Here is an 11,355-nt window from a genome sequence, read left to right as displayed (position 1 = left end):
CTAACAAAAAACAAGCAAACGAAAACCTTATGGGCTGGGGATATGGGTTAGTGGCAGCAGCACATTTGCCCAGCATTCTGAAGCATGGAGTAAGCCCATTGTCCTCGAGAGGTCTGTTTCCCCTTGCTCCAAGCCTGAGGAGACAGCCAACTTCTAAACGGGTTCCCATTGCTTCTCCAGGATACCTGGACCACACTCGTGAGTCTTGGAGCAATTATCCTGAGGGAGTCTGTCAGAGGTGGGATAGAGAACTCAGGAGCCCCCAAGTTCAGCTAGAACCTGATATTCCAGTTGCCTCGTGATAGTGGGGCTGCGAGCAATGCCTGCAATTCCAATCTTCAGGCAGGAGGATCACAAATTTGAAGCCGGCCTGTGCTACAGAATGAGACCCTCCTGGAGGAGCAGGCTCCAACTTGGAGTTTGTTCAGACCTTGTTCCCAGGATCCCCCAGCACAGTTCAGAGGACTGAGCCTCCTTGATCTTGATAGCCTCCCACCTTAGTTCCCAACCTAAACTGGTCATTATGGTTCATCCCCTTACCTCCGGGAGGGAGGGGCACTTAGAAGTAAACACTCAGGATTCCCTGCCTGGCCGGCCAGCTGGAGAAAGCTGTAAGGCAGAGGGGACAGCGAGTGGATCCTTAGCAGAGCTTTTCTGGAGGGCTTTCCTGCTGCCTCCCTTGGCATCCTCCTCCTGTCGGCCTGATTAAGTGTGTGATCAATTCACTGTGAAGTACAAACCAACTCCATGATGCAGTGGGCTAGGGGAGCCAGGATAGAGAAGGCAGAGATGCTATGTGCCCGCCCTCACCCCTAGCAGATATCATCCCTCTGTCATCTCTGGCTGGTACTGAGGATAACTTCAGGGGTGACAGAGCAGTTTAGCTCACCAGTGAGCCCCTGTCTCTGGCCCGGGCACAGGGAGGAGCAGAGACCTTGAGGATTTAGCCAACTTTCCCTTCCAGAGGCTTGGAACAACCACATCGGGCAAGAGTAGGGCTCAGGGCTGGGAACTGTTAGGGTTGGAAATGTTGACAAACCCTGTGTATTGCCAGGACAACTTTTATTTCTGTCCTGCCACACCCAGGCCTGGCCAGCACCTTCCACAGCAAGCTGGAAGGAGGGATTGGTTTCCAGGGTAAGCAAAGCCTCGGGCTAAGAGATCGGTCTCCAGAATCCTGGTCAAGGGTTTTGCACCTTTCTCTTGCATTTCCCGACTGTCCTCAGCCGGAACGGTTGTCCCTCTTTGCAGATGGGAAACCCAAGGTCCAGAGAGGAAGTGACTGTCCACATTACAGGATAGCCAGCCAGGGACCTGCAATATTCTAGCCTGGGACCGAAGGCTTGCAGCCTCCCAGCTGCTGCTTCCTCAGAACAGAGCCGGGGAACTGAGGGAGGGGACCAGGACAAGGTTGTTTACCCAGAGGCAAAGTGTGTGTGTGTGTGTGTGTGTGTGTGTGTGTGTGTGTGTGTGTGTGTGTAACAAGGACAGGAAGAAAAGATTCCAAAGGGCTGCTGATGTGTGTGTGGGAGGTTTGTGGAGTGGTCCATGTGCGGCATGATTGCGAGTGTTGCTGGGCAAAGGGCAGGCCAGGAGGCTGGCCCCTCTGGGTCTGAGAGCTGAAGAGCTGAGGAGTGTGAGGGAGGGAAGCTGCCAGCCACCTCCACCCCCTTACATACACACAAAATGGCTGAAGGGCTCTTGGCCAGGATACCACAGAGGTGAATTAATTTCCCCCCCAAGGCTGGGGGGGGGGGACAGGGTGTGTGGGGGATGACAATGGACAGGGTGGAGCAGGAGAAAACAAAGCAAAGGGTGGGTGTGATCTGGGAAAGGGTCCGCCTGAAGAAAGTCCTGCCTGTTCCAGCCTCCAGCTGGACCCCCTGTCTCAGGGTCAGCAGTGTCTGGAGAGGAAACCATCTTGAGAACTTGGTGCTGGGGAGAGCTGGAGGCCAGGTGTCAGCCCCTTCCATGGGACCTCCACTTTCCCTTCTGCTGTTCTCTTTGGCAGCCAGGTCGGAAGGAAGGCCTGTATATCCCAGTACAACAGAGTCCACTTCCTCACCCCTACAGCTGGGGAGAACTGGCTTCCAGAGCAAGCTCAGAGGCTTACTTCCCTCTGACCTCTGGGCCAGGAGGGGCCCAGACAGCGATTCTTTCATGGGGCTGAAGGTTCAAGCATCCCACCATACCTGCTTGTCTGCCTGGCTGGTTCTCTCTTTCCCTCTCTGGGACTCTCTGATCCCAGGTGGCAATCCCAGTACCCATTGGCAGATCCTTCCTGCAGAGGGCTCAATTACGAAGGGTGGAGAAATGGACTGAGGTAATGGGGTGCTTCTAGAGGAAACATCACCAATGTTAGGGAGTAACTCAGAATGGGAGAGTAGCTAGTTCTGTTGTCCCTCTTGAGAACAGCAAGGTTGGCACTGGCCCTTTAAGTGGGGGTGCCAGCCAGTGCCCTCCCCCAGCCAACCCAATTCATGGGCACACTGAGCATGTGCAAGATCTGGGCAAGTGAGGAGGGGAGGAGGTGGGGGGGGATAGATTCCGGAGGGAGCTTCCCACCCCCTACTTCCTGTAGCTGCCCCCACTCTCCTTCCTGGGTCTGACAAAGGAACCCATGGTCCTTCTTCAGTCCCTTCCCCCACCCCAAACTAGGGGGCGCTACCCTTTGGGTCTCCTGAGCTACCAAGGGTTCTGGACAGGCCCCTCTGGTCTTGGGAAGTCTCCCCAGTAGTGAGTGGTGAGTGGAGGTGGTGAGTGCCAGCCAGCCTGGCTTCTCTGGTGTGGGCAGTGACCAACCTTCTGCTGCTTAACGTGTTCGATTTCATTCCATCAGTGCCAGATTTTTAAGAGAACCCTGTGATGTTGCTCTGGAAATGAAACAACAGAGAAAAGGGTGAGGTCCCTGCCCCCACCCACCAGGAGCTTCCAGTCAGGGAGGGGAAGCAGACACCTGGGGCTCTGCTTAGCCTGGCCCATGGGATGAAACTCAGCTTCCTGTACCTTCAGCCTCGGGCATCCTACCCTGCCGTGGAGAAATATGGCCCCGAGCCTCCCCACAACCTCGAACCTGTTTCTGTCACATCCTCAGAACTCAGTTCCTCCTGTGCAATTGCTGTCCCTGCTCTTTCCTCTAGTCTTTGAACTTTAGGTAGCATTATCTTTTGTTAAATACAAGGGGGAAACAGGGCTGTAGCGCTGTAGCTCAGCTGGTCGAAGGCTTAGTGTGCGGGAAGCCCCGGGTTAGATACTCAGCAGCTCAGGAACCTGGTATGGTGGCTGATGCTTGTAAGAATTAGAAGGCCAAGGTCATCCATCTCAATGTAAAACTTTGAGAAGCAAAAATGGGGGGCCAGAGAGATGGCTCAGTGCTCAAGAGGTCTTGCTGCGCTTCCAGAGGACCGAGTTCAGATCCCGGCACCCATGTTGAGTGGGTCATAGCTGTCTGTACTTCAGCTCCGGGAGAGATCCGACACCCTCTTCTGGCCCCTGTGGGTACCTTCACACATGTGGTCTCTCTCTCTCTCTCTCTCTCTCTCTCTCTCACACACACACACACACACACACACACACACACACACACACACAGAGCAAAAATACTTGGTAAATTTATATAACATGAAATGTACTATTCAAATGAGCAATTTGGTGATTTTTCCATTCATAATGTGTGCATCCCAGCACCCCACTACCGATTCCATAAGGTTAAACTGAAGCCCTGTTCTTCTCCGCCCTAGTCCCCCTTTTCTTAGCCACCTGCTTTTTGTGCCTGAGCATTTCCTCAGTCTAGACAGGCCTCAAATACCGATAGCCACATCACCCTGAACATGCCATTCATTTCCCCAGGACATCTAGGCGGGAGACTGGATGCCCATATCCAAAGTATAGTCTCCCTGAGGGTGCTATGGAGGGGGGAGCTCTGGGCCAGGGGGTCCTCAGTCCTCAGGAGATTCCTCTTCAGCTACAGGGACTGCACTTCTCCTTTGTGAGGTGCAGGCAGGATGCAGCCCAGGCTGAGATCCTGGGCTCTCTGGGCAAGGCTCTGCTGCCTGATTTGAAAAATGTATGCCCCATCTTTATCCTCTGGGCCCTCACTGCAAGTCCAGGCAGTGAGTATGGCCTCAGGGACAGTGATTCATACTGTAAGGTTTAGGGTCAGTCACTTAGATGTGGCCGAGTGGCCGCCTTAGCCCAGAGAGGTTGAGAAAGCTGCCCAAGGCCACGCCTCTGGCTCTGGAGGGGAAGGGGGTAGCTGGGGTTATAGGCAGGGTTTTTTTTTCTGGTTATAGCTTGAGGTCTTGACTACTGGGTTCCCCTTCTTTAAAGAGAAAGCAAGTTGAGGGCTTAGCCCAGTGCCAGCTGTGTGGGTAGTGTTTTAATGGAAGAGCCCATACACTTTATGACTTGCTGGGCATTGCATCATCATAAATAACTCCATTCCAAAGTGGTTCTTGGGAGTTCTTCTCACTCCCTTGGCCCCTTATCTCGTCTAGGTTTCCCCTTTGCCCGAAATACTGGCCTCTGAGGAGCTGGGAGGGGCTGCCAGACCTTTCTGCAGGTCAGGGTAGGAAGCTCAGGGGATAGTTTGTCCTCCCTCCAATTTCCCCATGGCCCAAAGTCCATCCCCTTTCCCCAGACAGAGAGTTCCTTGTCAATCTTGGGATCTGCCCAGACTTGCCTGGTAGGGACAAGCTGAGCAGCGGGTCCCCAGTTGGCTACTAAATCCCAGCTGCCTATGGGCACGGACATTCCAGAGACCACTTGCCTCTGGAACCATCTCTGAAACTCACCCAAGCTGGGACACCCCAGGTCAGCCCTCAAGGCCTTTGCCTTAGATAAGGAAGCTGGGTCCATCCACAGCTCCCTTCTAGCCCCTGTGGCTCCAGAGTGACTTTACTACAGAGATTAGGTTGAGGGGAGGACACAGACCTGCCAGGCCTCTGGCCTGCCTCTGTCACAGCCCCAGCTTTCACAGGAGGAGGGAAAGGAATCTCTGTATAATTTCCAATGGCGCCTTCTCTTGAAGTCCCTAGTCCTTCCCTCCCTAGTCCTGTCTTTCTGAACCTCTGTGACTCCTTAGCCTCAGTGGGAGGATCCAGACAGGTTCCCTCAGGTTGTATCTGGAACTGAGCCCTGTAGTTGTGTGGTTGGGCTGGTCAGCTCCCAGGCGGAGGATCCCTCAGGCCCCAGACCCTGTTGCCCTTTGGAGCCACATGCTTGAGGGCAGGTGACAAGGAAGCAGAGTCCTCCCAAGCAGATGTTGTCCCCAGTTCTCCTTGGCTCTTGTCCTCCACTTCTCCCCTGAGAAAGGGGTTTCTCTTTCTCTGGGTCCCTGGCCCAACTACCCTGCCTTGACAGACAATCACACAGACTGTGTCTCTAGCCCAGGCTCACCCACACCCCTCCCGTGGGCTTTCCCTAAACACCTCAGCTGCCTGGCCTGTGGGGCAGGCAGGGCTTCCAGTTCAGGATTTCAGATTCATAATGACATTTGCACAAATACTCTTATTTTTCCAACTGCTCATCCAGTTGGGTCCCTAACACTGTTAAAAACTCCGTTTGCTGTTGTTTGAAATTCCCTGTTTCTCATGAACTTTTTTTCTTTCTTTTGGTTTCTCGAGACAGGGTTTCTCTGTGGAGCCCTGGCTGTCCTGGAACTTGCTCTGTAGAGCAGGCTGGCTTTGAACATCAGAGATCCACTTGCCTTTGCCTCCTGAGTGCTGGGATTGAAGGCGTGCGCCACCATGGTGACTTCTGCTTCTTGTGGTCAGGGGCCTCTGGACTGGGCATTCCCCCAGGTCTTCTGCAGATGGCATCTGGGGAGCAAGTGCTGTGCCTGAGCCCACTGGAGCTTCCAGAATCTATGCCATCTTGCTTCCTTTGTTAGTGTCTTGCACATTCTCCACCTCCCCTGGAGGCCAGGGCATGGATGCCTCTTGGGAGCCAGGAGGAGCTCTCTAGGGATTTAAAGTGTAGTGGTTAAGGGCACAGATGAACCTAAAGGACACATTCTCATGTTCCTGGCTGGACACAAGGTCCTGCCAGTGAGAAGATGTCATATGTTGCCAGGAATATAAGTAGCACCGTGTATTTATTCAAGAGCAAATTCACTGGATGTGTGTGTGTCTCAAGGTGGCTGTGACAAGGGACCGGCCACTGGCTTGGAGCAGCAGGAGAGAGTGAATTGTTTCAGAATCCTAAGGCCAGGGGTCTGAACTGTGCCCTGTGAAACCTGTACCAGAAGGGCCCTTCCTAGCTTTCTCTTTAGCTTCTGTCACCTTGTTAGCAACTTTTGATCTTTTTCTTTAATTTATTTTTATTTTATGTGCATTGATGTTTTGCCTGCGTGTATTTCTGTGTGAGACTGTCCAATCCCTTGGAACAGGAGTTACAAACAGTTTTGAGCTGCTAGGGAATTAAACAGGATCCTTTGGAAGAGCAGCCAGTGCTCTTAACTGCTGAGCCATCTCTCCAACCCCCAGCTTTTGATCTTTCTTATCTTGTAAAGGTACTGCTCCAGCCCCTTCCAACCCCACCCCACCCCCCAGTGCTAATAATGAAACCCAGGGTTTCTGAATGCAAGGCAAACACTCTGCTACTGACCTAATCCCCAGGCCTCCTGTTTTCTGTCTTCACAGGACCTCATTCCTGTGTGCATCTGTCTCTGAGTCCAGAGCCTCTCTTTTTAGGATACTGGTCCTGTTGCCTGAGAGCCCTCCCTAACAGCCTTGTTTTAACTTGATTACCCCAGCAAAGACCTGATTTCCAAATGAGGCTCCATTCTAAGGCACTGATGGAAGGGGAATGACTTAATCCATAACATGGTAGCTGTGTTGTGCCAGGCACACAACAGTGAGCTCTGTGGACACAGTCACATGGAGTTTATAGCTCTAGATTGGAAGTTTGATTTTTTTGTTTATTTGTTTTTATTTATTATGTGCATTGGTAGTTTGCCTGTGTGTATGTCTATGTGAAGGTGTCAAACCTCTGGAGCTGGAGTTACAGACAGTTGGGAGCCACCATATGGGAGCTAGGGATTGAACCTGGGTCCTCTGGAAGAGCAGCCAGTGCTTTCAATCATTAAGCCATCTCTCCACCCCCTAGGTTTGATATTTACTTATTTATTCGTTTCTGACAGGGTCTCATGTAGCCCAGGCTGGCTTTGAACTCTGTGTAGCTGAGGGTGACCTGAACTCCCGTTTCTCCTCCTGTGTGAAGGGCTAGGCATAGACTATCCACACATGGATTTCTGTCCCTCATTCCTTCCCTTCCTCCTTCTTCCTGTTTTAGTCTCTGTTGCTGTGAGGAAACACCATTACCACCTTGGGGAGGAAAGAGCTTATTTTGCTTACTTTTCCATACCACAGTTCACCATCAAAGGGAGTCGGGATAGGAACTCCAAAGGGCAGGAGCTGATGCAGAGGTCATGGAAGGGTTAATGCTTACTGGCTTGGTCAGCCTGCTCTTTTATAGAACCCAGGACCACAAGCCCAGTGGTGGCTCCACTCACAGTGGGCTGCCCCCCCCCCATCAGCCTAAGAAAATGCCCTGTAGGCTTGTCTACAGCCTGATCTTATGCAGGGATTTTTTTTCCAGTTGAAGTTCCCTCCGCTCAGATGATTTTATCTTGTGACATAAAACTAACCAGGACATTGCCTTCTCTGTGTATCTGTCCTTCTATCTCTCTCTCTCTTTGTCTCTGTGGCGTAACATGGAGGCCAGAGGTCAGTGGGGGTGTGTCTTCAGTTGCTGTCCTGTTTTTTTTTTTGTTTTTGTTTTTTGGGGGTTTTTTTTGGTCTATTTGACACAAATTAGAGTCTTCTGGGAAGATGGAACCTCAACTGGGGAATTGCCTCCATCAGATTAGCCTTTGGGCATGTGTGTCTATGGAACATCTTCTTGATGATTGATGTGGGAGGACCCAGCCCACCTTCAGTGGGCTCAGCCTCTGGGTAGGTGGTCCTGAGTTGTCTAAAAAGCCAAGCAGAACAAGCCATGGGGAACACGCAGCTTTCCTTTGGTTCCTGACTCGGCTCCTGCTTGAGTTCCAGCCCCTAACTTCCCTCAGTGACTGAATGAACCCCTTTCTCCTCAAGCTGGTTTTGGTCATGGTGTTTACACAGCGGCGGAAAGCCAACTAAGACGCCTTCTCTTCGGAGACGGGGTCTCACACTGAGCTCGGACCTCAGTAGGTTGGCTGGCTAGAGAGTTGCAGAAATCTTCGTGTCTCTTTGCCAGCCAGTTTTGGGATTATAGGTCCCAGCCACTGCCACTGTTAGGCTGTTTATGTGAGTGCCAGGACCCGAACTCGGGTCCTCATGCCTTTGCAGCAAGTCTTTAAGTTATGTTCTCAGCCATTTCAATAGTCTTTTTTAGTTGTAGCCTGCCTTTTTGATTATTTAAAATTTTATTTATTAATTTTTTTGGGGAAGGGCGGTTTTCAAGACAGGGTTTCTCTGTTAATAGCTTTGACTATCCTGGAACTTGTTTTGTAGACCAGGCTGGCCTTGAACTCACAGAGATCCGCCTGCCTCCGCCTTTCAAGTGCTGGGATTAAAGGCATGCGCCGCTGCCCGGCCCCGACCTAAATTTTTATTTTATGTATATGGGTATTTTGCCTGTGCACCATATTTATGCCTGTGGAGGCCAAAAGCCAAAAGAGGGAATCCAGTCCTCTGAAGATTGTTGTAAGGCACCACATGGTTGCTGGGAATCAAACCCAGGCCCTCTGGAAGAGCTGTCAGTGTTCTTAACCACTGGGTATTCCCTCCAACCCCACATGTAGCCTTTTGTTTTGTTTTTCGATACAGTTACTCTGTAGCTTTTCTTTTCTTTTTTTTTTTTTTTGCTAGCCTGTTCTGAAACTCCTTCTGTAGACCAGGCTGGCGAAATCGGCTTGCTTCTGCCTCCCAAATGCTGGGATTAAAGGTATGCTCCACCACCTCTCAGCTTTGTAGCCTTCTTTTAAATACCACTCTTCATTTATGAAGCATTCCGGAGAGTCCATGATGTTTTTATTCATCTGTGTTTCTTTGGGCCTGGTTGCCTGGTCCCCACTTCACAAACGGAGATACTGCATTTCAGAGAACTGGATGGGTTTGTGTAGGGACCCATGAGGAATACGTTGTAATTCAGGCAACAAGTAGCAATATTAAGCCCTTGCTAGATGCCAACCAGGATAAGCTGTGTTCCCACCTTGCCATTTGATCCCCATAGACAGACAGTATGGGAAGAAGTTGAAGCCATCCTGGTGGCTCTGCCTGTAATCTCTGCACTTTGAAGGTAGAGTCGTGAGGATAAAGAAATCAAGGTCACCCTTAGTTACTGCCTCTGTTGTGAATTGAACCAATAAATTTTATCAGCGCTCAGGACGGTTACAGCTCTGCGTTTCTTAGGTTACCCAGTGCAGGCCTCACCTTCACTGAACCAAGCTGGCCTGTGAAACTAAAAGAGGGAGGCGTTGAAGAGCGAGTAGTCCAAGGCCAAGCTGCTCATGAGAGAGGAGGCAGTCTAGGCTCACCAGGCTGAGCGTTCAGCTCTAAACTTTACAGTTCACTAGTGACGCACACCCGGTGTGTCTCTCTCCAGTCCCTCTGCCTCGTAACAACCTGTCAAGCCTGGGCATGATTCCCGCAGAGGGTCAAGTCTGCTTCTGGTTCGGTGCGGGGATTGTCGCCCAAGGCCTTATGTGGCACTAAGCCCTTAAGTCCTGTATGGGAGCCATAGGTACTCTTATCCACTGAGCCATTTCTGTAGCCCTGGCCTAGAACTCTAGATCCTTCTTCCTCATCATTCTGAGCACTGAGATCACAGACTCCAGCCAGGCCCTACTATGCACTGGACTCTCACGCCACTGGGACCCAGTGAATGAGGCTTACATCACAGGGGTGCAGACTTAAGGGCTCTCTTAACCCATCAGTCTGAATGGGATTGTTGACGGGGCAGGGCTGAGATTAAGAACAACTCTCCATTTTCTGCCTCAGTTTCCAAGTGCTGGGTTCATAGGTGTGTGCCATCATGTCTGGCTACATCTGTTCGTGTTTTGTGAATTAGTCTGTGGCATTTTGTCATGGAACCAAATGGACTATGATATGGAAGTAGATGAACATCAACCAGCCTCCTCAGGGGCCTGCTGGTATTTCCCATTATTGTTGCCTGGATGACATGAGTCTTAATGATCTGTCCTGACTGGGATCCTGAGTAGAAAATCCCTCCCATAGTGCTTTTTGTTTCAGTGTCTTACACAGGGACTGATACAGATAGAGTTTTTGTTATTCATTCGTTATTTCTTTTTTTTTCTTTTCTTTTCTTTCTTTTTTTTCTTTTCTTTCTTTTTTTTTTTTTTGAGACAGGGTTTCTCCGTTTCATTTCAGTTTCTCTGTAGCCTTGGAGCCTGTCCTGGAACTAGCTCTTGTAGACCAGACTGGCCTTGAACTCACAGAGATCCACCTGCCTCTGCCTCCCGAGTGAGTGCTGGGATTAAAGGCCGCCCCAAATTTTTTTTTTTCCAAAATGGCTCAGTACTTAAGAATACTAACTTCTCGGGCTGGAGAGATGGCTCAGTGGTTAAGAGCATTGCCTGCTCTTCCAAAGGTCCTGAGTTCAATTCCCGGCAACCACATGGTGGCTCACAACCATCTGTAATGAGGTGCATTCTTCTGACCTGCAGAATATTGTATACATAATAAATAAATAAATATTAAAAAAAAAAAAGAATACTAACTTCTCTTCCAGACAGCCCAAATTCGGGTTCCAGCCCCCACACTGGGTGATTCAAAGTTACTTGTAACTCTAACCCCAGGGGATCCAACATCGTTCTCTGGCTCCTGTGGCCACACCCCCATACACACAATGAAATAATAAATCTTTACAAGTTTTAGTTTACTTATTTGTGTCACTGCATGCACGTGAGGTCAGAGGACAAGACTGGGGTCACTGCTACTGTGTGAGTGCTGAGAATCTGACTCGGTCAGCCTTGGCAACAAGCGCCTTTTCCCACTGAGCTATCTCACTGGCCCACAAATAGACTTTATTTTATTTTTGCTAACATTTTTTGTGGGGGTGGGAGGCGACTGAGAAAAGGTTTCTCTGTGTAGCCCTGGCTGTCCTGGAACTCTCTCTGCAGACCAGGCTGCCCTCAAACTCAGAGATTCCCTTCCTTCTGCCTCCAGAGTGCTGGGATTAAAGGCTTCTGCCACCAGTGCCCCACAAATAGACTTTTGAGACCAGTTCTCTGGTATCCCAGGCTGGTCTCAAATTTGCTGTGTGTCAAAAGATGACCTTGAACTCCTGATCATCTTGCCTCCACTCTGCATGAACTGGTCCGCCAGGCATAGACTACCCATACATGGC

The sequence above is a fragment of the Myodes glareolus genome, chromosome 9 (genome assembly GCF_982192425.1).
Source record: "Myodes glareolus chromosome 9, mMyoGla1.1, whole genome shotgun sequence".
In the NCBI taxonomy this organism is placed as follows: domain Eukaryota; kingdom Metazoa; phylum Chordata; class Mammalia; order Rodentia; family Cricetidae; genus Myodes; species Myodes glareolus.
This window is presented reverse-complemented; position numbering follows the sequence as displayed.